The sequence below is a fragment of the Bombus flavifrons genome, chromosome 11, assembly GCF_040668555.2.
Source record: "Bombus flavifrons isolate JBK064 chromosome 11, iyBomFlav1_principal, whole genome shotgun sequence".
Taxonomy (NCBI): Eukaryota; Metazoa; Arthropoda; class Insecta; order Hymenoptera; family Apidae; genus Bombus; species Bombus flavifrons.
The window spans coordinates 8,918,376-8,945,732 of NC_138452.1; the positions used below are offsets into that span (position 1 = coordinate 8,918,376).

General features: G+C 40.6%; 1 protein-coding gene across 9 annotated transcripts in view; it reads right to left on the minus strand.

Moving 5' to 3' along the window:
- LOC138185186 (ankyrin repeat domain-containing protein 50) overlaps positions 1-27,357 on the minus strand; it is a 205,807-nt gene that overhangs the window by 63,328 nt on the left and 115,122 nt on the right. For 8 of the 9 annotated variants that reach the window (XM_069123948.1, XM_069123947.1, XM_069123942.1 and 5 more), the window contains one exon: positions 16,600-16,707. The exons of the other annotated variant lie outside the window; for it this stretch is intronic. The gene's annotated coding sequence lies outside the window, so the exon portion shown is untranslated. The remainder of the gene's footprint in view (positions 1-16,599; positions 16,708-27,357) is intronic. 9 annotated transcript variants of the gene reach the window in all.

Below are 27,357 nucleotides of genomic sequence, written 5' to 3' on the forward strand. Positions count from 1 at the left end.
TGGAAAAGTCAATACAACATTTTTTCACGAAATGACGGCCGTTTGAAAAAAAATTTCTTGTTTCGCACGTTTTTTTGACAATTTCGAACGTTTAAAAAATAGTAATATTAAAGATTTTGAGCTGAGCGTGGTCCGGACGATAGAGGAGTATATAAGGAATATTCAGACCAAATTTAAAATAAATCGGTTCGTTAGAACTTGAGATATCGTGCACGCCAACTCGAAAAAAGTAGTTTCGAGAAAAACGCGTTTAAAGTTTTGAGACAAGTTTACTCGGACAACGTCTACCGTCTACTGTTCATTTGTTCCGGTCAGACCGGAGCAGATGTCGCGTCACAAAAATGGCTGTAACTCATAAAATAATTGAAATTTTGAAAAATCCTTTTAAGGGCATATTCTTGAATGTCTAAACTTTGGAAATATGAAAAAAAAATTTTCGATTTTTTCAAATTTCTAGACTAGAATACCTCCTTAAGAAGACTGGTCCCTATCACCGCGCACGGTCGTAGGTGCAGTAAATGACATCCGAATTCTTCATGGAGTTTATGGAAAATTTACTGTTCAAAACGATTGATAGACAATGTTACTTCGCAAACATCGCATCTTATATTCTTTATAACAGAGGAAAAAAGAATTATTTATTTAAAAAAAAATAAGAAATTAAATCATATTATTTCTCGTGGAATGCTTCAAAATGGTCAATACGATAAACTGATATAGGTGAGATACTGACAAACGGGTCAAACGTGATCTCTCACATCCGAAGAATACTTGGCGACTGAAATAAAAAGCAGTCGCAGCGCGCGGATTAAATCCGCGCTTGGATGCGAATGAGTTAAAATCGCTAGAAACTGAGACTGAAAAACTGATCGCGTTACGTTTATTTATACTGGTCGGGCATTTATACAGGAAAATTTAAATTCGTCTTTGTTTGACGGCTGCTCGTAGCGGCGACGTTGTTTTTGTCCGGAGTTTATTTATTATTACATTACGTGTATCCCAACGATGTTGATACTCCGAGGCAAAACAACAACACGATTTGAATTGTCCTCAAGCTACACACACACGCTCCCACGCACGATCCACCCCCGATCTGTCATCCACACCACGAACCGCGCATCAATGCCTCCTCTTTGGTATTAAAATCTGCTGCGCGAGGGGTTCACAAAAAAAAAACTCCTTTCACCCGCTGTTCTCAGCCCAGCAGCAACAAATTACCCGCCACCCCTCGAGAACATTGAAAAACCATTTGAATGCTCTCGAAGCGGACCAACGCGAACAACCAATGGATCTCGTCCCTTTTGCTACCCCCTGCGACCGTGTGATTTCGCGAAAGTCGCGTCCGTGGCCCTTTTCACGCCACCGCCGCTTCTCCTTCACCATGCCTCCAGCCCCAACCATCCTGCAACCACCCTGCCTGCTCGAATTAGTATCCCATTCTGCGTCGCTGGAAGAGAAACGGTTCTGCCGTATCCTACAGAATAAACAGGCTCTGCTGCTCTTTCATCCCCTTCCCTCTTCTTTCAGTTGCCAGCCTCTGCTTGTACTTTATAAACCGAATACTCGCGCACTTTCTCTCTTTCTTTCTGTCCCGGTGAATATACAGGGTGTTTCGGTTAAGTGGGGGCATCTAAGTATTTTATTTTCAGCTGCGTGAAAAGATTTCTCAGGACAGTGTCGGGCGCGTTATTTCGAAGGGCGTACGGAACATATTTTCTTTATATTTGATTTTAGCTCGCTGATTTATCCATCAGGTGGCTGTAGGTATATTCCGTGTGGTTGATTCTAAGTTATGGTTATGGCTCTCTTCTACCTAGTGTTTTGTTTTTTATTCGAAAGGTCAAGTGCCGAGTTTATTTGATTTCCATTACCGTTTTGAAGTTACGTTCGGAATTTCCGCTTCTGTTTGTACGTACATCGTTCGTGGTGTTCGTAAAAGAAAGAAGTAACCCGATGTTGACGTGGTTAATTCCACTCACTCTTTTATCCGTGACATCGTTTTCTCGTGGTAAATGATATCCAGGGAGAAGTGAAAAGGGAAAGATAAAAGAAGCTCGCAATAAAAGTGACGAGTCGTTGGAAAAAACCACCTCGGACCATCCATAAATGAGCCAATAAAAATCCTAATCCCACGGAAACGACGATCGTAAGCGATGCTTGAGCGTTCGATCATAAAACAGCGAGCACCCAGCCAAGGTCGAAGATCATCCGTCTATACATATTCATATGCTTCGAGATACGATACGCACAGTTTTCAAATAATATCCGGCTTTGAATTTCATTCCGGGTTAATCCTCTTTTGCATCATGAGCGGTTACAGGCGAATATTAAAAGGCGGTATCGAGTATTCTTGTTATTTTCTCCTGTTATTCAACGAACGTTGCACGACCCTCGCGCAAGTATCGATCGCTTCTTGACACAAATATGCAATTCCCATCGTCTCCGTGTATTATACGCAGAATAATCCAGCCGCAGACTCGTAAAAAGCTACGAAACTATTTGCGTAGCCGAATAGAAATTTCGTTTCACCGATGGTACACATCGCGTGTGACAATTACAAAAATGCAAAAATTTCCAATTTTCTATCGTATTATACGATACGATACAATGGCTTGGCCACCACGCTCTCCTGACTTAACTCCGCTTGACTTTTATTTATGGAGGCATATTAAATCAATTGTCTATTCTGAAGAAATCGCAAGTTGCGAGCAATTGAAAGAAAAGATTATTGTAGCCTTTCATACTTTAAAACAATCGAATACGTTAGAAAGTGCTGATAGAAATTTAATTAGAAGAGCGGAAGTATGTGTTCGGCAGAATGGGCAACATTTTCAGCAATTTTTCTAATAATAAACTTTATGATTACTTCATATTATTTCATTATGTATTCCTAATTTTCCGTTACAGCAAAAACAAACTTAAACTGCGATAATATCCATCGAGACAACGATCTACAGTGAGATCCGTTATAACGAGACGTGATAAAGTGCAGGCGTACCGAGCGAAAATTCAAAGTCGATTTTCTCGAAAACAAAGCCTCGAACGAAAAATTTGTATTCTATATTTTCGACTTCTTTTTTCGCGTAGAATCACCCCCTTTCCGCATGTACCACCAGTTACCAACCACCCTGTATATCTTTGTACAAAGACTACGAGCAAAGGACAGTTGTAAAATTCAGTGTATAAAAGAGAGAGAGTTACTGGATCAAGGAATATTATCTTCCTTCCTCAGTTTTCTTCCCGATTTCTCCATACGTCCACTTTTCTACCTGTTCCTAGCTCATAATCATCGTTCTCTTAATTAAACGCTATAGAAGCGCGAAGGCGGCGTAGCAGCCGCGACGAAACTCGTTCATTTCCGCCTTTGATCTCTTCGTGTAATCGAATTTCTTCGTGTACTGGCCCATTCTGTCCTTCGCCCTTTTTAAACATCAGCGAACACGAGACCAGAGCACCGGTGTACCGCGTCCACGACGCCTTTATCCGAAACGATTTCCATTCAGGGAATTACGACACGAACGAACCGTAAGATTCCTTTCAGAGCACTTGGAAATATTTTGATTAGAAATTTATAAACGAATTCTGGAGAAAAGAGGTTCTTTACGAAACCTCCTCTATCTTATCAAACTCGCCATATCCTCGAAACATCGCGCAACTTCGCATATTTGCCTAGCGCGTGAATTATTCGAAAAATTCTTCGTTGAAACCACGACGTAGAGACGCGATCCGTGCCGAGTGCACAGCGAACGTACCAAAAGCTAGCCTGAAATTAATTTTCTAGATGGCCTGTACAAAGAAAAAGGGGTCGCTTAAGAGGATCAAACAGAAACTCTGACACTTTCAACGTCACGTCCGTGATATCCAACGCACGCTGCATAACCAAGGCCACTGCAGGCGGCTGATTTAATTCCGTTTTGACCCGAAATTATCCCCGGGTTCGTACCGGTGAATAGGAAACGTGTGCTTCGTCCATTGCAGCCGAGGTACATCCATATCTCTAGGCCACTTTGTAGGCGAGCAGCCTAGGCCAGAAGGTTCGCGATGAAACACGAGTCACGGCGAATTACTGCGCTATTCCGCTGTACAAGCAACCTTGCGATACCGTGATACATATTGGTCCAGAGCACGATCCTCCTTCTACGTGGCCGAGGCTGAGCGACCAAGAGTTACGAGGCACATGGAACCGGAACCCTTTCGAGGAGAAACAGCGACCAGGACCAGGTTGCTTTATTTATTAAGCGGACTTCAAAGAAGCGGAAGTGCGGCGAGGAACGGCGGAACTCAAGGGACCAAACAGTCTGGGAGGATGGTATTGTCTTGAGATTTCCGGGTGCTGGACACGTACTCGGAATACGCAGCCTTCCTTCTTCGTAGCTCTCGAAGTGATGTTCAAGATGCGCGGTTAATGATTATGATTCACTTTTTTTTTAATGAAAGTCTTCTTCAATTTGTGATATTATTAGTCTTAGTGATAGAATTTGTGATATTATTAGTCTTAGCGATAGGAATGTATAATGTGTTCAAGTTGCTCGGTTAATGATTATGATTCGCTTTTTTTTTTAATGAAAGTCTTCTTTAATTTGTGATATTATTAGTCTTAGTGATAGAATTTGTGATATTATTAGTCTTAGCGATAGGAATGTATAATGTGTCCAAGTTGCTCGGTTAATGATTATGATTCGCTTTTTTTTTAATGAAAGTCTTCTTCAATTTGTGATATTATTAGTCTTAGCGATAGGAATGTATAATGTGTTCAAGTTGCTCGGTTAATTATTATGATTCACTTTTTTTTTTCTCATGAAAGTCTTCTTCAATTTATAATATTATTAGTCTTAGTGATAGAATTTGTGATATTATTAGTCTTAGCGATAGGAATGTATAATGTGTTCAAGTTGCTCGGTTAATGATTATGATTCGCTTTTTTTTTTAATGAAAGTCTTCTTCAATTTGTAATATTATTAGTCTTAGCGATAGGAATGTATAATGTGTTCAAGTTGCTCGGTTAATGATTACGATTCACTTCTTTTTTTCTCATGAAAGTCTTCTTTAATTTGTGATATTATTAGTCTTAGTGATAGGAACATATAATAACGATTTATTCATTTCGGTCTTTGAAGTGTACTTGGACATTAGGATTCCTAATTCATCCAAACTTTCGCACACATGTCTGACGAATTACAGATCGATGCCGTACCTCTACTACTTCGTGATACTTATAAGCAGGGCTCGAATAAGCAGCTATGGGACTTTTCCATGGGTTTTATGTACGTTCATGGAAGCGAAGCTACAAGATCATATAGAAATTCTCGTATCGTATATCGTCCTATTAATACGTTTTCTCTCGCATATCTAATGAATACAAAATAGTAATATCTACAAATTGAAGCCTCTTACGCGATTCTTCAATTTTTCAGTGTCTAGCTTCTTCCGTATTTTCTTTCTCGTATCCTCCTTCTTTCGCTAGTTCCTATACTCCTTTTCTTCCCTTTATTTAGCGTGTGGTTATCGATTAATCATCATCGTAGAATTATCATCGTCTTATACGGAAAGGCGTTCTTCGTGGGACCGCCCTTAAAAATACAAAACGCGTTTTCACGTGCCCGTGGAACCTACGAGAAAAGATAATCCACGAATTTCGCGTCGTTAAATTTACAATAATCGAGATCGAAGGGGTTAATTTCCACCCCTGTTACACCAGGAGTCCGAAATAAGCGACGAGGAAATAAAAAGAGGGGTGGAAAGTTTGGAAAGTTAGACCGGAGGAATTTATTTTCTCGTTTTATGCATCGAGAGGGCTGGCCTGTGTATCTGTACTCGTTTTATCCGGAGCTGGGACACCACCGAAGCAATTTCATCTCAGGTAACGCAAACTGATATAGAGGAAGCTTTGTTCCCCGGTGAGTTCGCGATACGGCACTTCTACCGCCTCCCTCTCTTTCTTCTTCCTGTAGGTCCCGAGACCCCTTTCCTGCCACCGTTGTCCGTACAACTACCCCCCGTCACTCTCTTCCAACCCTAGCCGGGATTAACAGCGACGGGACCGCTAATGAAAAAGCCTGTGGTCAGATTAAAGCCGCTCTTCGCACGGTTAACGACACACCTTGATCTCCTCCTCCTCCTTCTTCTTCTTCTTCTTCGCCTTCTACTTCTTCTTCTACTTGCTTTCTGTACTAATATGTCGTTTTGCTCGTTTTCTTAGTTTGTGGGTTTACCGGCAATGTGTTTCTTGTTACATGATTTTCTCTTGTTTCCCGTGTTGTACAGCCTCGTTCAAAAGCGTACATACGTTGGGTATTTTAGTTGTTTCAAGTAAAATTAGCAGTTCCTTTGACATACACATTTTTGGGATAAATAAATAAATATACAGGGTGGTTGGTAACTGGTGGTACACGCGGAAAGGGGGTGATTCTACGCGAAAAAAGAAGTCGGAAATATAGAATAAAAATTTTTCGTTTGAGGCTTTGTTTTCGAGGAAATCGACTTTGATTTTTCCCTCGGTACGCGTGCACTTTATTCTGTCTCGTTATAACGGATCATTGTCTCGATGGAAAAATTAAAAAAAAAATTTGTATTCTATATTTTCAACTTCTTTTTTCGGGTAGAATCGCCCCCTTTCCGCTTGTACCACCAGTTACCAACCACCCTGTATATAGGTTGTAGGAAAAGTTTCTTTCGTTTTATAAGGAGACAATACTTTTTCCTTTTCTATTATTTTATCGAACTATGTATGATCCATTCTATACTGATAGAGCGAAAACAATATATTTATTTACAAACAATATTATATACATATTATATTATATATGTATTAAAACAATATCATTTATTTATCTTCTCTTTTATATTGTTTTCGCTCTGTTACTAGAAAATGGATCGTACATAGTTCCATATAAAATATATTATTCCATATTATTTCCGTATAAAATGAAAGAAACTTTTCGCACAACTTCATATTAAGTTGTCTTTAGTACGAATTACGAACGATTCATTTTGTTCTGTTGAGATAAACACCGCGACATTTCACAGATTTGATTTCTGTCTGCACTGTTGCAAAAAGACACGTTTGCGGAAGAAAGACACTTTCCGGACAACCTAATACATTGGATAAGCACCGTTCGCAAGTAGACCACTGTTTCTACAACGTTTGTACGCGGACAGAAAATTGAGAGTCGAGTAGAACATTCGAATCGCTGGATGTAGCGAGCAATGGAATTTCTGTTCATTTTAAAGTTACAACAACTTAATGGTCGTAAATGTACACTCGCAGCGAACGACTTCCGTACACGTCGTCCGATTGCTTTCAAATTTTCATTACAGTCAAGACGCTACTCGTTGCAACGCTAATGAAATCTCCGCTAACGATGCTTCGACCCACTGTACGCTGCTTGCTATCGATCATCTTCGTATTAACGTTGCTTCTAAATCTTCGAATTGCCGATCATAAGTTTCGACGATTACCGTTCGATCTTGCTTTAAAAATCGACGATACAAGATACGAGGGAACATTGCTGGTGGAATGAGAATTTCGCGTTCACCTGACTTTCGACAAGCGTGCAACGCTGTTACGTTTTCGTCCGTAATATCACGTTCCCATATAATCCCATGAGAAGACAACGCACGACTACGTGACACGTGTTTCTCTATCGGTCGATCACGAAACGACCGGCGATTTTTCACCACATAGACGAGAAATAAGTAACGTAGCTTTCCTTTTCTTCCATTAATGGCTGAACGATGGTCACGTAGTGGTACGTGGCAAGTGTTAGCCAGCTGTCCGTTCCACCAACGGCACAGATTGCGTCTTTAGGGATTATATCCTTCGTGCAGTTAGCAAACTTACTAAAAAGCAATTTTCTTGCTCGTCAGGATTCATCGTGCACCGAGTACACGGAAGTAGCAGAGGCAGAGAGTATTTGACCAACTGTGTTTCGCGTATAACTTATGCAGTGACGAACGAGGTCAGCATCCAGTGGGACTGGGCACAGTTTCAAATTCTTGCCTCCGTTCCTTAGTCGAAATTTAAGTCAAGGAAACGACCCAGGAGTTTGTAACAGATGTGTCGTTTACTTCCAACTCCCTCCCTCCTCCTCCTCCTCCATCTTCTCTTTTCTGTTCTTGTGTATACGGTGTGTCTCGCGTGGGCGTCGTTGCGAAATTTTACGACTTGGAAGTTAAGCAATTGCGTTAGAAAAAAGTTCGACTACGTTTAATCTCAGGCTGAATTACGCGACACACAGTGGCTCGCGAAGGTATTTGCATAAGCAGACGATATTTATGTATATATTACAAACGATATAACGAACAATGATTTGACAAAATCACACGAAACTTCGTGCGAAGCTTCATTAGCGCTGTAATTACACGCCACATCACGCACCGTAACATGCAGAAATATGGCCAGTGTAGAAAATGAAGTATGCTTGTTGTGACGTTTAATGGATGAAATAAATCTTTGCGTAGATTCTTCCTTTCTTTGGCTACTTCGTATGTTTGTTAACGTACGAAATTGCGTAAAAATCCGCCGTTTGGTCATCACCATATCGAGCAAGTCTAAAACCAATTTGATAATGCACGTAGAAATTGCAAGAGCGAAATATAAGAGCAATGCACCAAGAACGAAGGTTTACTAAAATGTGATAATACGAATAATATCGTCAACCACTTTGAATAATCTGTCCTCGAGTTGAGCAGCGAGAGACATTTGTTAACGCCAACGTTCGTTGTTATTTCTTTCGTTCGTCTAACTTTAAGTACATTCTTCTACTAAGAAAGATCGAGAAATTGATTAATCGGACGATATAAGAACTTGCATAAAGTTAGACGAACGTAGAATTTTAATTTCAAGTCGAGCAAACTCATGGAAACGAGTCGCTTGTTTCTTGAGAATCGAACATTAACGACGTACCTTATCTAGTTATGTGACGAGATCGAACAATCGATAAAATACCGATCGGCACTGTCTCTACTAGACTCGTATATTTCTCACTTTATTCTTTAAATAAAGACGAAAAAATCTGACGTCACTGTGGTGCGATAAATCTTGCGAAAAGAGAACCGCCCACCGAAAATAAAAAAAGAAAAAGAAAAAGAGAGAGAAACGAAACAATTACACCGGAAATTTATTACCAAGCAACCTTTCACCGTTATAATCCACCAACTAATGCGTTGTTCGAAAAGTTTCTTTCGTTTTATGTGGAAATAATAGACGCACAACGTTTTTTGTTTTATATTATTTTGTAGAATTACGTACGATCCGTTTCGTTCTATTCAGATAAATACCGTAACATTTCACAGACTTGGTTTCACGTTCGTATGAAGGTGCACCGTTGTAAAAGACGCGTTTGCGAAAGAAAGACACTTTCCGGACGACCTATATGTTCTTGGTACAGCGACTTCTCATATTATAACAATTACCATTCGGAAAATTGTAAAATATTGCAGAAGTGCTGTAATAAATAAAAGCAGTCGAAAATTAATCAGAATAAATCTGAGGAATTTATTAAAAAAGCCACAATATTAATATGAAGGTGCACTGTTGTAGAAGACGCGTTTGCGAAAGAAAGACACTTTCCGGACGACCTATATGTTCTTGGTACAGCGACTTCTCATATTATAACAATTACCATTCGGAAAATTGTAAAATATTGCAGAAGTGCTGTAACAAATAAAAGCAGTCGAAAATTAATCAGAATAAATCTGAGGAATTTATTAAAAAAGCCACAATATTAATATGAAGGTGCACTGTTGTAGAAGACACGTTTGCGAAAGAAAGACACTTTCCGGATGACCAATATGTTCTTGGTACAGCGACTTCCCATATTTTAAATATTTTTGTAACAATTAGCATCCGAAAAATTGTAAAACATTGCAGAAGTGCTGTAACTAATAAAAGCAGTCGAAAATTTATCAAAATAAATCGGAGGAATTTATTAAAAAAGCCACAATATTAATATGAAGGTGCACTGTTGTAGAAGACACGTTTGCGAAAGAAAGACACTTTCCGGACAACCTAATATATGTTGTATACTATCAGCCATTCTTATTATTCTTTTATCACCGGTTTTTCTCACGGATTATTCCCACTTGTTCGTTCGTTCTCGTCCGTTTAATCGAGAATACGAGAATGAAGTTATTAAAGTGGTTCAAAGGCGAGAAACCACCGGTCGTTTTCTATTTCACTGTCTTCCTCGACTGATTGTCCCTTACAGAACAGATAAACGTGGATTTATCGCGTCAGTTTCGCCGTGCAGTTGGATTTGCGGTGGCTCCCACCTATATTATCGAAACCGGGCTGGCCGATCTTTAGCAGCCGCCCCTCGCGATCAAATTTATCGCGTCGCCCACGCGCGACACTTGGATTTGTGGCTTTCAACGAAACCGTTACCCTCGCCACTGGCTGCTCCATCCACCAGGTCGCTCCCCTTCTCGGCGATCGTCGTGGTCGACGTGATTTTGTCGCCAGGGTGGACCGACAGAGAAAAACATCACGAGCACGTTTTTAGGGGTTGGAATTCGTAGTGGGAAAGGTAAAACAGAGAGGAACGCGTATTCCAATGGACTATTTACGTGAAAGGACGAGCGAGATTATAGGGAAGATTAGACCTAGCGTAATCCGACCAAGGGAAGTTTTCAAAGGCGATAAACGACCTTGGAACATCAGCATATTTGGGTCGGTGAATTGGGCGCGGAATGGTCGTTCGAATAAAAAGATGTAGTTCCATTGAAAATGAAAAAAATGATAGTCGCCTTGAAGCCTCGAAGGCACGTTCGCTTGAACGAGATTCGAGATCATCGCAACATGTTCCTCTCGAAACGAAGTAAGTTTCGGTTAGAACGGTGTTTTTTGATAAGCAGTAGTTTGGCAGATAATTGCGCGATCCGCTTCAAACGGGACACCTGAATGATCTCGATGACCTCGAAATACAGCGCGCAAGTCAGCGTTGCGAACTTTCCTGTGCCTTTTACCGTCGCTCGGACATGGTTTCTTTAGATATTAGATAGAAAGCTTGGATGCAATTTATTGTGTTAGGACCGCGCTTTATTCAGGCGCATTTTTACATTGTCTAACGTAAAGTTAACTCGTTGACGAGAGACGATCAGTCCTAACCAGTTAGTTGTTTCCAGCTCTTTGAAAATTTTGAAAAGCGTGTGCCTGAAACGTGTCGTAAAATAAATAAAGAATAAAGAAGAGAAATAGTCGTTTTATCTTTTAATTCTGCTACTGCCATTACTAAATTGCAATTTAAACAGCAAATTCTAACTACTTTTCACACAGTGTACTCGTCAGAAACAGCTAACTGGTTAATGTTAATAAAACAGAAAAGCGAATGAGTTACAGTATCCGGTCGTCTAATGGCAATGCCAGCGTGAAATAACTTTCAATGAATCTATTGACAGAGGAAATGTCGCAATATGTCTTATCGGCCTGCTCGTCATGTACATGCTAATAATTAGGGTCAGCAAATATGTATACACGTCCCTCACACGTAACCTAATAATAACCACACACGTTCTTAGTTCTTGAGTTGTACGCAGAAGCGTGTTTGGTGGTACGGTACTCGTGCATAAATAATAATTAGACGTTAATAATCGAGTTTACCGTTTACTTGCAAAATCCAACGAAACGGAAATTACGTCCAGCGTTAGCAACGTTCATCTGATCCAAACTATAGCCAGTTGATTTATTTTTTCTAATTTATATCGAAGACGATCAGCATCGATGTAATTGAAGTTTACGTTTAGGTTGGTCTATGTAAAAATGCGGACATCTGCGTACTTCTCGGAATAAGATGGAAAAACTAGATTTGATCGAAGCTTCTTTGCGAATATCTCGAAAACGAAGGCCAACAGCTTGACAACATATTTCAAGGTCTTGGAAATCGGCGAGGTTCTTTCCTACGTAATTAACGAAATTTCTCGTATCGAATTCAACCTAATCTTTGTTTCATTTTGCAGATGAAAATTTCAATGTTCTATTTCTAGTTTGTAGCGTTCCGAGGTATGAGAAACGTCTCTTTGAATTCTATGTATTACAACTTTTTAACTCTACGTATTATAAAAAAAGAGGGAAATGATATTTCTCGCGATGCAATTAGTTAAATTTACTATCGTTGAAGTCGCGATAGATTTCAACGTGTAATTACGAGTCGAAGTAAATTCTGAGGGGAATAAACTGGAGTTTGACGAATACGTAAACGAGGATTTTATCTTCTTCGAAGGGTACGTAGAGCATCGCGAGTTACGAACGTACAATTGCTCGAAATTTAGCAAGTTTAACGCTAGAACTACCGATAGTTATCACGAAGCTATTTCTACCAAAACCAGTGAAAATGATTGGTCTTTAAAAAATACCTAACAATAGAATATTTTTATATTTATCGATTTATTACTTTCTTACAGAAGCAATTCCATGTTATGTAGTAGATTTTTCGTATTATTAATCCATCTGGATCCCTAAACGAGGCTTGACAAATTTATAAAATTGTAGAACCAATCGTTTTGACTACTGTGGTATTTATAATGTTAGCATCTAGCGATTCAGCGTTCGATCCGGAATTTTCCTGATAACTGAATCGTCGTATCGAATGATACGCAGTAAAAATTTGAAAAACGCGTGGCAAGTTGTAGAAAACGAGAAAACTGGTTAATTGGGCTTCGATAAACAGATTGCAGCACCCTTTTGCACTTCGACGAGTACCAGCGATTTTCACTGGCATTGGTATAAGTAGCCTCGATACGAAATTATTTTCAGTGTGAATACATAAAAAACAAAATAAAATTCGTTATATTATTCTTTTAGTTATCGTTGCGAAAGTCGTTACACCATTGCGGAAGAAAATATAACACGAAGTAGGAATTTTAAAATAAAATTGCAAAACCAATGAATTTGACTGGTGTGATAATTCTAGCGTTAATTACTACGAAAACGTCGAATTGTTTTTAGTAAAAAAAATTGGTAATTCGTAGTGGCGTCAAGTAAGTAACATTAAAATTGCGCGAATCGAGAATCCAGCGAAGGAGAGAATTAAAGGGACGTATGGAAATATTGTCGATGTATTTAGATATAACGTAAGGGACGCATCGAAACGTAGGAAATTTAATTACCGCGATAGAATCGAAATTTGATAAACGGAGGATTCGCAGTGGTAGAAAATTGGCGGAACGTGGTTCTGCGTGATTTTAATTAATCGAGGCGAAGTGATAGTACGTGCGTTGGGGTTTGACAAGTTCAGTCTCTAGGAGAAAATTGAAATTTCATGAATTGGGGATTTAGTGTAGCGGCAAGTTGAAGGAACCTACATAGTGCTTTGCGACTTTAATTAATCGCAACAACGCGATATACAGTGGTGTTTGTATTAGAATTTGACAAGTTTAGTTGTCGAGGAAATGGAAGTTCGGTAAACTAAGGATGCACGCTAGTTGCAAGTTGACATAACGCGTAGTACTGTGCATACCGACGGTACAGGACTAAAGCACTTAATAAATTAGATTGATTCGTAACAAGAGAATTAAACTCATGAACGTATCATTTGATACAGTAAATTAAATTAACCTAACGTTACATATTTCTCTCAGAATCATCGAACAAAACCGATAATTAAGAAACAAAGGCTTGAAAAAGAATTAGCAATTAAAAAATCGAAGCTTGAAAACACAAAATTGAATTGGAAATTGAAACGTTCGAGCGGAAATTACAAATTTGTCGTTCTTTTTTAGTTCGAATCTCAACCACTATTTACGCTTTATGATCAAATTTAAGCAAAACAACCGATACAATCTACTTTTCCTTGAGATTAACAGATATCGATTTAACGGTGTAATTAAATTTCTCAAATTCACGTGGTTCCTTTAAGACCACGCGCGTTTCTACTTCAACATTTCCATCAAATTACCTGTCACGAGTATGTAAAATTAATTATCGACGTTACATTCCACGTTATTTCACGACACCCTAGACACTCGTAGTCCCGGCAATATTTGATCTCTCAACTTACCTAATTTAAGGCTCCACCTAATTTAGCCTAATTTAATCCAGCCTCTTACACCAGAAAGACGTAAAATGATACAACGCTGGATAAACAGCTGACAATCTTGTTCCCACATGCGAATAAAATAAATTTCTTCGCGGATAATACAATACAAAACACGGAGCTAATAATCGAAATCCTAATATCGTTGCATTCGTGCAATTCGAAACTCGAAATAAACGTTAGATGGAGAAATTTATGTCTGTTGTAAGTGTACCAAGCGTTTCGTGATTTATGGGCGATAGCGTGCATACACAGGACACCGTATTCGCGACTTGTTCTCTCCAAGTTCGAAACTGTGCCGATTCCTGAAAGCATTCATTCGCTTCGGCACGTGTCACGCTTCGGACAGCTCGAGGATGGCGGGGTGGTAACATTATGCAAGCGGTCTGCTCTGCATCTCTTGCATCCATGCACGAACACACGCGCACACATGCACGTGTCTCGGTATACGTTCGATACATCGGTAGATGCCGTCGCGTTCGACCCATTTTCCAACAATGCTCGACCCGTTTATTATTAGATGCGGAGACTCAGATACTCAGCCCTGTCGAGCCGAGCCAGCGGAATAAAGACGACACTAGCACACACGGTTCGTATCTCGCGCGATGCTCGTCCACGTTACGTGTACCGATACACGCCGTGTAGATGTATCCGGATCACACGAACACGCTGGCAAACCGATCGCACGTTCTGCTTTCTGCTGATTTCAATGATTCGAGAACCGCTTCCGTTACACGTCGTGCGCATGAATAACCAACTACGTATCTGTTCGATGGTTGTTCATTTTCCAATTTGATTCACGAACAGAGTACGCGACAGATCTTCGCAATGGTTGGATACGTCCAAGACGCGAAAAGTATTCTTTTTGAGATTTGGGATTATTCAACGGACAATTGGTCGTTGGATACCTGGCTCGGTATTTCGTTGTCGAAACTTGGTCGATATTCAAGTTACTGTTACGACGTTAAACTAGGTTCGTCTTAGATTTCGCGTTCGAATGGGTTGCAATTGGATGATGTTCGGACGATGGAATCTCGTTGAGAAAAATCCGACCGTTCGATGGACCGTGTTATCTTAAATAAGTTTGAATTTTGATCTGCGGCTTGCGCCACGCGAGAAAGAATAACAAAATTCCATTTTCTAATTGTTGCGAATTATCGACTAAAGAGCAACCGGTCAGGTGAAACCGATCGGTCGATACCGCGTACCTCGAATGACTTAACGCTCAAGGCGGAGGAGGTTTAATAGATCGAGTGTTAGAGTAATCTAGCACTGTATTTGCACTTGTTGTATAAAAGTAACGTTTGATGTTATGAACACGGCGGTGGTAAGATCCTGTTGAGAGCGAAGTATTTCACCCGCACGGTACGATGTCTGACGATGAACTGTCCTCCTACGTTGCTGATTCTCTCTACCAGCCGTTGGGTTTCGTCTGTCAATCGTGTCCTTCCGGCTGGTCCTTCCCGGGGTTTTTACCTGACCTCGGAGTCATTAGGTTTACAGCTGGGAGAGGACATGCAACTGGGAATTTCCTAAAGAAGGGAATGGGCCTGTCCAGCCAATCACTCAAAATTCCGAACAGTTAGTGTCAAGTTATCGTCACTGCTGTGACGATGACACCGAATGTCCATCGTTAGCACGGCGAAACCAAAGATCGTGGAACGAACGAAACAAATTCGGTTATCCGAACTGCCCGTGTTAGGTAGATGATACATTTACACTGTACATGTGAATGTGTGTGTAAGCGTTAGAGGGCGTCCTGGTCTGAGTTGAGACAAAGGACCGTTGGAAGCTGTTAGAAGATTCTGGCAGAGTCGGTTGACAACAGGCGTGCGTGCAAGAGGGTTACCGAGGTCTTCAGAGTGTAATATATATGTATAGCTGTTGTGTGCGAAATAAAGAAAACTATTTGTATTTCCGAATCCTCTCTTTACCTTAACAGTCCGGATAAACGAGGTCCTATAATGTGCTTGTATTTTTCTAGAAAGCGCGTTGTCACACCATCTTCAAGCATTCTCGATGTCAATAACTATTTAGAATGGAAAATTGCACTTAAATTCCATACGGAAGTATTCGGTGGTTGAAGCATTTTCGCGGCCCACGGGACAGAAATCGTTGGAAAGTTTGCTGTCGAGTGCCACTACGATTCTCGTTGGCACGTAGAACATTTTCCAATAAAAAGATCGAAGCTTCTCGATTCTGCAATGTGCGCGTGTTCTCAGCAAAGCGATCTTCGATCGTATTTAGAAAAAGGCAAAAGCATGGAAACACTGGAGTCGTTAACCTCGGGCCGAAATAAAGCGAGGTTGTTGTAAAATCACGCGTTATGCAACCGAAAGAGGGTGTGCAACCGCGTCAGTGGATTCGGGGAGGAACGTGTTTACAAAAGACGGACGACGGGGAGGAATAAGCCGTCTGCAAACACGTAGCTTCAGCGAAAAACTATGTCATAAGCGAAATTTCGCTGGAGTTTGTTAGCGTTGTCTTTCTCTCCGACGTATACCAGTAAATCAGAGCGTAAGAGAGGAAGAGGAATTCCTTAAAATGCAGGCTACGTTGCGCGACTCACCTCGCGACACGTCGGTACACCCGTTCTCTGCGTCGTCTTTTCCAATTTCCAGCTCTTCTCGTCCCGCCTCTGCTCCCCTTTTGCTCCTGTTTTTCGTAGAGGAAAAGTCTGAAAACAAAGGAGAGGACGAAGAGGTTAGAGGCGACGATATTGCACGCGCAACAGTTTGAACGTCGCAGGAACGTAGAAAGTTCGCGTTGTGTTTCAAAAAGCTCCGCGTTCGTCCTCGAGCTCGGTAGCGTTCGACGAGCGGATTCGATCGAATCGCAGTAGCGTAATCGTTGCGGACCACTCGCAGTACCAGTGGCATTAATTTTAGAAAAATCTACTGCTTATCACGTCGTTCTCCTCTGGTTTTCTCAGGCGCACGCGTCTGTAAACTACGCTTATCCGATAATCGATGCAACGATTTCCTTCAGCCATAGGTGGAGCATCTCCACCGACGAAACGCAGTGGGAAAGGAAGAAAAGATAAGGAAAAAGAGGAAATATTAACGGCAGAAGAAACGAAGGTCAATTTCGACTAAACAGTCGCCTGCGATTTCAGCATCGAACGATTCACGTCGTCGTAGATCATCGCCAGACGAACGCGACGTAGAATGTCTGTGGTTTTAAAGGGATGTGGAGAAAAGGACAGGGACGAAAGAGAGGACGAAAGGGGAAGGGAAGAAGAGACAGGATGGAATCCTCGCAGGACTATCGCCGCGTCGCGACGTCGATCGTCGCCTCGTCGAGGCATGGGTTCAACGAGCTGGCTAATCGAAACCGCTTCTCGACTGCTAACTACACTTAACTCGAAGTGAAAGAGAGACGGTAGACTTCGAGCAGGTCCATCATCCGCCCTCGTTTCCTCCTTTCGCGATTCCTCCTCGGCTATTATTCTCCTAGTCCCGAGGATGTAAGCGTACTTATTCTCGTAGCGTTAAAAATGTTGAAAAAGTAGAATTAACCGGCCAGCTGTTGCCACCTCTCAGAAAACTTTGAAAATTGTGGCGAGAAGTAAGCGACGACGAGTATACTCGTCAGACACAGAGCGACGTGTGGTTGTTATAATGTAGGTTATAATGTTAGTTGCAATGAAATGATCGTTTTATTTTCTTTACATGACGAGTATACTCGTCGAAAACAGCTAACCGGTTAAACGAAGCAGTCGCCTCTGTTCGTTCAGCGACCAGGAGAGTTCGGCTTTTGTCGATTAATGCGATTGGCTTACTTTTTTCCTGGTTCTAAATGAGAACCGGAATGCTTCTCTTAACTATGTTTTTTGTAAATGGTTTTTCTTTAAATGAACGTTCTTTTTTTTTTTGTAAATTAAAGGCAAACATTCACATGCACGTACGTTTTAGATGGAAGAATTTAATATACAAAAAGCAGCCGAGACATTAATGGAAGTTGCTGGCTAAAACCTGTCACAGAAAACTCCATTGTTTTGGAATAAAAATCAACATTCTCTGTTCGAGAAGCAAAGTACAAAAGACAGCAGATACTCATTTCCGTTTGTAATATCCACTCCACGAAAATCACACGATCCGTACGAGCGTGTACGTACGGTAACGTAGGTAAGCGTGAATATATTCAACAGGAGAGTACGCGGTACGTTTTCGCGGTTATTAATTAAGGGGTGGCACCAGGGTGTATCCGATTCGGCAGAAAAAATAGGTCACTTCGTTCTTCTTTTAGAAACTAAAACTTGAAATTCAGCGGGCCGTGACTGCGAATGGCTGTACGCTTCGACGGAAATTGTATCGAGGGAGACAAGAGCTTTTTACGGGGGCGAAGATGAATTTAATGGAGGCTTCTCCGACCTGCTCCGCCCATCCTCCACTTCGTTCCTTCAATTTCCTACATTTTCAAGAATGCAAGAGAGTCCTAACGTAATTGCACGACCCGTAACGAGGTCGAGCGACACTCGTGCCTGTTTTCTTCCTTAATGAATACGTTTCTCGATAAATCGCACGCTTCTTTCGCGCATAATGCAAGTACTCGCTGGTTGCTGTATATATGCGTTGAAACGATCACGAAAAGCATATGGTAGATCTCGACTTCGAGTATTCAGACTTTCGCGACTTACGTTTTCTAAGTTTAGAATTTTTTAGTTTCTAATTCTGATCTTCCGATTCGAGGATCGTTGAATCTTCACAATTCCCGAGTTTCAGGCAAACAGAATTCTTCCACGTTCTATTCTCCGGATTATCGAATTTCGAGATTATCCAGTTGTCGAATTTTCAAGCTTTGAAGGTACTGAATTCCTCAATTTTCCTTTGAGGCGATTGAATTTTCCAATTTTCCAATTTCCAAACATTCCAGCTTTGAAGCGATTGAATTTTTCAATTTTCCAATTTCCAAACATTCCAACTTTGAGGCGATTGAATTTTTCAATTTTCCAACTTCCAATTTCCAAACATTCCAGCTTTGAAGCGACTGAATTCCTCAATTTTCCTTTGAGGCGATTGAATTTTTCAATTTTCCAATTTCCAAACATTCCAGCTTTGCAGCGATTGAATTTTTCAATTTTTCAATTTCCAAACTTTCCAGCTTTAAGGCGATTGAATTTTTCAATTTTCCAATTTCCAAACATTACAGCTTTGAGGCGATTGAATTTTTCAATTTTCCAACTTCCAATTTCCAAACATTCCAGCTTTGAAGCGATTGAATTTTTCAATTTTCCAATTTCTAAACATTCCAGCTTTGAGGCGATTGAATTTTTCAATTTTCCAATTTCTAAACATTCCAGCTTTGAGGCGATTGAATGTTTCAATTTTCCAACTTCCAATTTCCAAACATTCCAGCTTTGCAGCGATTGAATTGTTCTATTTTCCAATTTCCAACTTCCAATTTCTAGAACTTCCAGTTTCGAATTGATTCAATTTCCTAATTTTCCAATTTCTAAACATTCCACAGTTTTTAAATCACTGAACTTTCCAATTTCCCAATTTTCGAATTCTCAAATTAACCAACTGTTAGATCCTTCGATCTTTGAATTTTTCAAACTTCTATATTCACCGAGTTTCAAGCTTTCGCGTTATTTCGCACCTTTTAATAATCCACCCTCTGAATATATTTCTAGTGAAAGGAAACTTCATTTCTGTGCCTGTACAATTATACGATTCGCCGCACGAGTGGAAAGGGGTAACGTAAAGGTGTTTCATATCGAAAGCAAAAATGTCCAGTTCGTTCTAACGTCGGCAAATATGTAGCCTACTGTTTCAAATACGTGCGTTAATGATCTCGGGACGGAGCGCACACAGCCACACGCTTTCTTTCTTTCATTCGCAGCTAAGCCAGACTATTTTATATTAAATTGCAATTTTTCCAAACTTTCTTACCCACCTTTTTCTCACGTTATTTTCCTCGCTACAATATCCTACGTTATATCGTAAACCTTCCAAATTTTTTACTCGCCACTTTAGCTTCGTATTTTTTGCAATTTTATCCCAATGTTTAAACCGCGTTCGAGAACTATTACTTAAAAATTTTACGTACGATAAATATTAGCTGTAGAAACGAATAATCCAGACTTTTCAAAAGGTTTATTTTACCTCGGTTTTTATCAACCATCGAATCGATTCACTTGCTTTTTTAGCATTTTTTTTTCTCGGAATTCGCAAAGAATACAATGACGGGTATACATTTTGCCGTTGTCATTATCGACGCTCATCGATCGATTATTTTTCTAAGATTACGTTGAAATTTTCACTAAACAAATTGTCGCATCGCCAAGTTTTCAATGCTTAAAAAAAGAATTCGAATTATTCGTTTGTACGCCTAATACTCTAACAATCACTTTTTCGCGATCTTCGTCTCAGTGAAAAATACACGTGGAAAATTACTAAAAATATTGGCAAACGAATTATGAAATAATAAATATTCGAGTGTAAACGATATCGACAGTCTACTTAATATTTCTAAGTAGAATTTTTAAAGTATTAATTTCTGTGTGCGAGGCAATGAATCTCTTTTAGATGCGACGAGACAGGTATACGAAACAAGAAAAATGAACGAAGACGTATACGTTCATTCATAAAAGCGGTCATCAAGCTCGACAGGAACAGCGGGTTTTACGCGTCTGCAAGTCGCGTGACAATAAGACCGTCTCGTCTGTTTCTTTTTTCACCCGCTTGATGGATTGTTACGCGAAGCGAAGTGATGCATTAGCTGCTACTTTCCTTTATTTATCACGTCTCGATAAACAGAATAATACGCGCGAATATAACGAAACAAAATTCCACCACCTCTGATTCTCGAATTTCCGTGCTTTTCGAATTTTTCACACGTTCGAACTTTCCAACTTTTAATTTCTCAAATTGCAAAAGTAAGCAAATTCGCGACCTTTTCCAACTTACGAACCGTCAAACTGTCGAGCACCTGAATATCCAAATTTTCTGTCTCTCGAATATCCGATATGCAAATTTGATTCCCGAACTTTCCAATTTCTCAATTGCTCGGTTCAAGCTGCCACTTCTAAGTCCCTGAAATCAACAAATTTCAGCTTTCGCGAGAACAAAAATACCTTCGCGAAGAAGAAACATCTTCCTCTCTTCTTCAATCTTCTTCTATCGCAATCAAAGATAAGGATTGCACAAATGTTGAAACATTTCGGAATTTATTTCACGTTAAACAGAGGAAGAGGAAGGCGAACGATACAAACTGCAAATTGTGATATTAGAGTAGGTAATTATTTAACAATTTAGACAAATTTATAGGAATATCGATAAGAGAATACAAACGACTGGGCGTTGTTTATACGAAGATTCGGATCTTTCGTCAACGTGCCATTGGAATAAGCGCGGAGGTAGCCGCGTTTGTGCGCGCACTTCCGTGCTTTCGCTTATCGTCTCGATCCAAGTTTTCCATCAACGCCACTCACTCGGTTTGTTGAGTTTGTAACGTGTTAATTCAAGACGTGTTCGCGTGTCATGCTTTCGTGACACAGAATCTGATAGGACATCTATTTACCTGGTCGCTCATGCGGCCGATTAAACGATCGTTGCAAGCGCTGAAAGCCAAAGAGCGTCGATTTTCTCCGCGATCGCGGATTATCGCGCTTGCACTGTGAAGCCCGACGACCTGAATCTTTGATCATTCGCTTGTTCCCTAATCGAGGCGCAAACAAAATTTCTCCTCTCGCGATACAAAGTCGATATTTGTATCTATTGGGTCGACAACTAAGTGATTGAGGATTTTGTCATTAGTTGGTAAAGACAAAACCCGCAATCGCTTAGTTGCCAAGCCAATAACTTTTGCTTTTTAAAATCGGTACATTTTTTAAAGAAATTCATTCTTAGCCTTGTTCGAAGGCTCGGTACATGGATTTCTCGATCGATCTCGACTGATTTCTCGAGAACAAAGGATCGTAGCGTGAAATCCTCTTCAGATCGTTTCGCCATCCACCTAAACCACCCATCGCGTATGCAGCCAACTGGCTCGAAATTTCGCAGTTCTCGCTAGTTTCTTGCGAGCAGCAGTCGAGTTTCGCAGGATACAGAAAGACGCGTGGATCTCGCGAGATGCATAAAAATTGCAGTGGCACTTCTGCCAACACAAACGAGTGTTCCTCGGCCTAAACGATAGCCTATTAATTATTTCGCGGTACAGACTGGCGAGTTTGCCCAAGTGTGCGGCAAGTTTGCTGCCATCTTGACTCTGGCAAGAGCTTCCGGCGATTTCTGCTAACTCGGGAAATTCACCAGCCACGAGATCTTCGGCCGGCCGTGCGCGTTTCAGCCACCTCGAGCAACTTCGCCGCGTTTCGTCCACCGACGAATTCTCTCCGCGACGTACATCGTCGGGCGAATCGCCTTTCGTCTCCGCTTTCTCCATTATTATCCGTAGTTTCGCGCAGTTTCCTAAGTTTCCGGACTTTGCGGCACGAACATCGAACGGGCTTTTCCATCTCGAGGAATCGCGCGATTCCAACTACTCGGCAAATCACGAGATTTAGAAAATTTTGAAACCACTGTGAGAGTTAAAGGAGAAATCTGCGTTTCTTCATTTATGGATTTATCCTACGAAGATAGTTTCTTTCGAGAAATTTCATGGTATTTTATCGATTCTTATCCTGACAGTTCGCAAGCTATTCTGCTCGAACTTGGTAGCAGAAATTTCGAATTTCTACGCAACCCGATCGATCTTCCAAAATCTGATAGGATTCCGATTCCTGTAAAATTGCAGTCTACCGTGAAATCCTTTGGGACTAAACTTGCTCGAAATGCGATAGAAATCGCGAACATCTACGAAGCGATCGTTGAAACAGCCACAAAAATCAGGCTTTCGTGTAACTCCCATTATAAGAGCCATTAATCGTTTAGCTGCTTTTCGCGAGTATACTCGTCGCGAACAAATGGCAATATTTTGCGTTACGACGAGCCCTGTTGGGAATAAAATAAAAAAATAAAACGGTCATTTCGTTACAAATTCGTTCTACGTTAGAACAGCCACGCGTGCTCCGTCTTCGACGAGTATACTCGTCGTCGCTTACTTTTTGCTTCTCAAAGTTTTCCAAGAGATCGCGACAGCTAGCCGGTTAACGATAAACTTGCAAGACGACACTGATTCTCGCATCGTTGACGAAATGTCGCGCGATCAATAAATTTGTTAAAATTTATCGTTGAAAGATTCTTCGCAAAAAGGGAAAGAGGCGACTAATATTCAAAATGACGCGCATTTAATAATTGGCCTTTTGCACGTTGTATTCAACATCGGAGTAAACAGAAGGCGAAGTTCGCAGTTTCAGTCCGACAAGGGCGGTGGCCTCAAAGTGTCATAAATAACATTTCCCACGTTCTGAACATTCGGTAAGTTAACGCAGCCTCCTGCGAGCCAACCTCCAAACTAACTAACTTAATTAGCCTGCCACCGACCGACCACTTAACTTCATCAAGCTACACTGTTGATCCGCGCGTTTCTGCACGCAACTTTAGCCGAAACTGCCTCATTGTTATACCGGCCAGACTTTCGGATTATTCTACTTAATTGCAGCTCTTTGATGGCCAGTCGATAGAGACGTCGCACATTGTTCGCTAGAAAAGCACGTTCGTCGAATTATCGGGATTTTTACATCAACATTTTGGCTGCCACGTTGGTCATTGGTGACCGGAGCGCTCGAACTCCTTACAATTGCAAAAATTGTAGGAAAATTCACAGTTTGGGCATTTTGAATATACCCGATAAATAGAAGATACATTGAAACAAAAAGTGCCCCATTGAACAATTAAACATTTTTATTAGAACATCGATAAAAAGAAATGAGAACGAATCTTGCGTCTAACGGTGCACTGTGTTTGCATGCATATGTTTGAGGGGTAATCTACGAATATTATTATAAACACAGCTTAGAAAATAATCGTAAATGCTGCTTTATAATCGTATGATTGAAGTTAGAAGTGTGCACATACCTTACTATTATATACAGAATGAGCAAATACCGTTTACTAATATCTTCTACACGTTTCGACGATATATTCTGGACGATTTGCTTACGACGAAACAACGAAAGCGAATGGTTTGTTGAAATAAACGAAGCCTTGTTATAATACGTCGTTATCAACTGTTACCAAGGCGCTACGTTGGTCATTGGTGACCGGAGCGCTCGAACTCCTTACAATTTCAAAAATTGTAGGAAAATTCACAGTTTGGGCATTTTGAATATACCCGATAAATAGAAGATACATTGAAACAAAAAGTGCCCCATTGAACAATTAAACATTTTTATTAGAACATTGATAAAAAGAAATGAGAACGAATCTTGCGTCTAACGGTGCACTGTATTTGCATCCTTATGTTTGAGGGGTAATCTACGAATATTATTATAAACACAGCTTAGAAAATAATCGTAAATGCTGCTTTATAATCGTATAATTGAAGTTAGAAGTGTGCACATACCTTACTATTATATACAGAATGAGCAAATACCGTTTACTAATATCTTCTACACGTTTCGACGATATATTCTGGACGATTTGCTTACGACGAAACAACGAAAGCGAATGGTTTGTTGAAATAAACGAATCCTTGTTATAATACGTCGTTATCAACTGTTACCAAGGCGCTACGTTGGTCATTGGTGACCGGAGCGCTCGAACTCCTTACAATTGCAAAAATTGTAGGAAAATTCACAGTTTGGGCATTTTGAATATACCCGATAAATAGAAGATACATTGAAACAAAAAGTGCCCCATTGAACAATTAAACATTTTTATTAGAACATCGATAAAAAGAAATGAGAACGAATCTTGCGTCTAACGGTGCACTGTGTTTGCATCCTTATGTTTGAGGGGTAATCTACGAATATTATTATAAACACAGCTTAGAAAATAATCGTAAATGCTGCTTTGTAATCGTATGATTGAAGTTAGAAGTGTGCACATACCTTACTATTATATACAGAATGAGCAAATACCGTTTACTAATATCTTCTACACGTTTCGACGATATATTCTGGACGATTTGCTTACGACGAAACAACGAATGCGAATGGTTTGTTGAAATAAACGAAGCCTTGTTATAATACGTCGTTATCAACTGTTAGCAAGGCGCCACGGTGGTCATTGGTGACCACCAATAAGATAAACGGTCCATCGGAGAAGAACGTTGTCTTACATCGTCGATTTATTATTATTTTGCCATTATATGCTTTGAATAATAAAAATACTCCCGTGGCGTCCTCAGCGAATCATGCGATTTCGGCGTGGCAGTCAAAGTGTTAACGGGGTGTATGTAGACTTTTACGACCGACTGTATTATCATACCGTGGCAGAGGATCGCAGAAACTAGAATAAAAGAAACTAAGAACGTGAAGCACGAGGATTTTAAAGAATATTCCGCGGAATATGAAAGTTTGCTGAAACGCCGAATTCGAGACGTTTAAACGGAACTTCCTTCCATTCCATAATCCTTGGATATCGGTTTTTTATTCAATAGCCGAGATTTTTCCTCCGGTGTTCGCGTTCTTCGGTGAAGAAGATATAGTTCGCGCGAAATACACGTGGTGCGTCGTCCCAACACCGATCGCGACTACACTTTCGCTTTGCAAAATGCAATCACGACTCGTTCCTTTGTATCTCTAACGATTTTACCATCTCTACGTTCCCTCCATATAACGCGTCGATCGTTTGCTATTTTCCTCCAATGGATTTTCCGATTATATTTATATTTTATTTCTTTTCATTTATATTGTATTTATACATCTTCAGATTATACAAAGGAAACGTTAAACACGGAATAAGATTTGCTACGAGGTATGGTTTTAGCATCGTAAATCCTGAATTACGTGGTCGTCATTTCCATCGCGATTTTTATTCTAAATGCTTGAAAATTCTGTCGTCTCGTATATTCTCGGTACGAACGACGGCTGTAAATTCCCCGACAATTGCTCATTTTTTAGCCACCTACTTTCTCACTAGCCCAGTTGTTTTATGAGTTGGCAACTAAGTGATTGCGGATTTTGTCGATGCCACGAATGACAAAATCCGCAATCACTTAGTTGCCAGCCCAATCCTACGATATGACGTTTCGTTGTAACGTCTACACCTAATTCCATATCTAAGAAAATAAAACGCAATTCAATTAACACGTAGACGAATGCTCGCGCAGATACAGAGCACGTCGTTCACGAGGAATAAAAAATTCCCCGTGACACGTTCTCGTTTTTAGAGGAAACCGTTGGGTCGCGAAAAGCGAAGCGAAAGAGGCGAGGAAGACGAGACGAGTTGCAAAAGAAGCAGGAGAAAGCTCGATCTCCAATTCGTTTTTACGCGAACCAATACGAATTTCACCCTAGTTTACTTTTCAATCCACAAATATATTTCTTCGCGTGCTGCCGCGTTTCCAGTGGAAAGAGCAGCTAGAGATTCATGAATGAAAAATACGGTCGCATGAATCGGTGGCTGGATCGAGCCCATGGGGAGGCTGTGCCGTGTTTCCTTTTGCCACGCGTCACCCATTTCCCTTTCGATCGATTTCCACAGTGGAAATCGCTCCACCTCGTTCGTATCGAAATTTATGGCTATCGTCGAGGAGCTTAGTCGAATTCGATCGACCGATATCGTCGTTACGCTCCGACGCGTACGAGAAAATAAAAAAAAAACGCTACTACGAAGCGAAGAAACGAATTGGCCGATCGCGAAATAATTATACCTGATCGATAATTCTATACGTATTGATACTTATGTTCGAGATTTGGAGTGGCCGCCTGGTAATTGCCGCGACGGTTTATGTGAACCAGATGCGATCCTCGGGCAGGACGACCGTCAAGGGTCTACGTTACCCTAGTGCGGACCCATCATAAACAGTGAGCCTATTGTACAGTCAAGGTACTTTAGGACCCCACGGAAAAGACTCATAAGTCACGAAACTTCTTTATTTTTATGCTACATCTCAGGAAGACCGGACACGGGGGTTTTCCCCAAGTGTAAGGTCACCCGCGCGTGAACCTTCACGAAGGCAGCCAGCCCATCCTCAAACATACGTCTTTACCCAATGATCAGTTAGGAACAGACTTAAGACACACCCACCACGAACCTTCCCCTACGACAGCAACATCCCCAAGAGTCACTCTTGCACCAGTATTCTAAGAGTCAACACATAACAGTATTCAGTCAGTAACATTATACGTAACAGGATAATCAGTAACTTAAAGACAGTTGTAGTCAGAGTATTAAGTGGAACTCAGTGAACTTAAAGTCAGTTGTAATCATAGTATTGAGTGGAATAAATAAGGTGAACTAAACCTCGCACTTTACATTTATTATAATCCTCCACC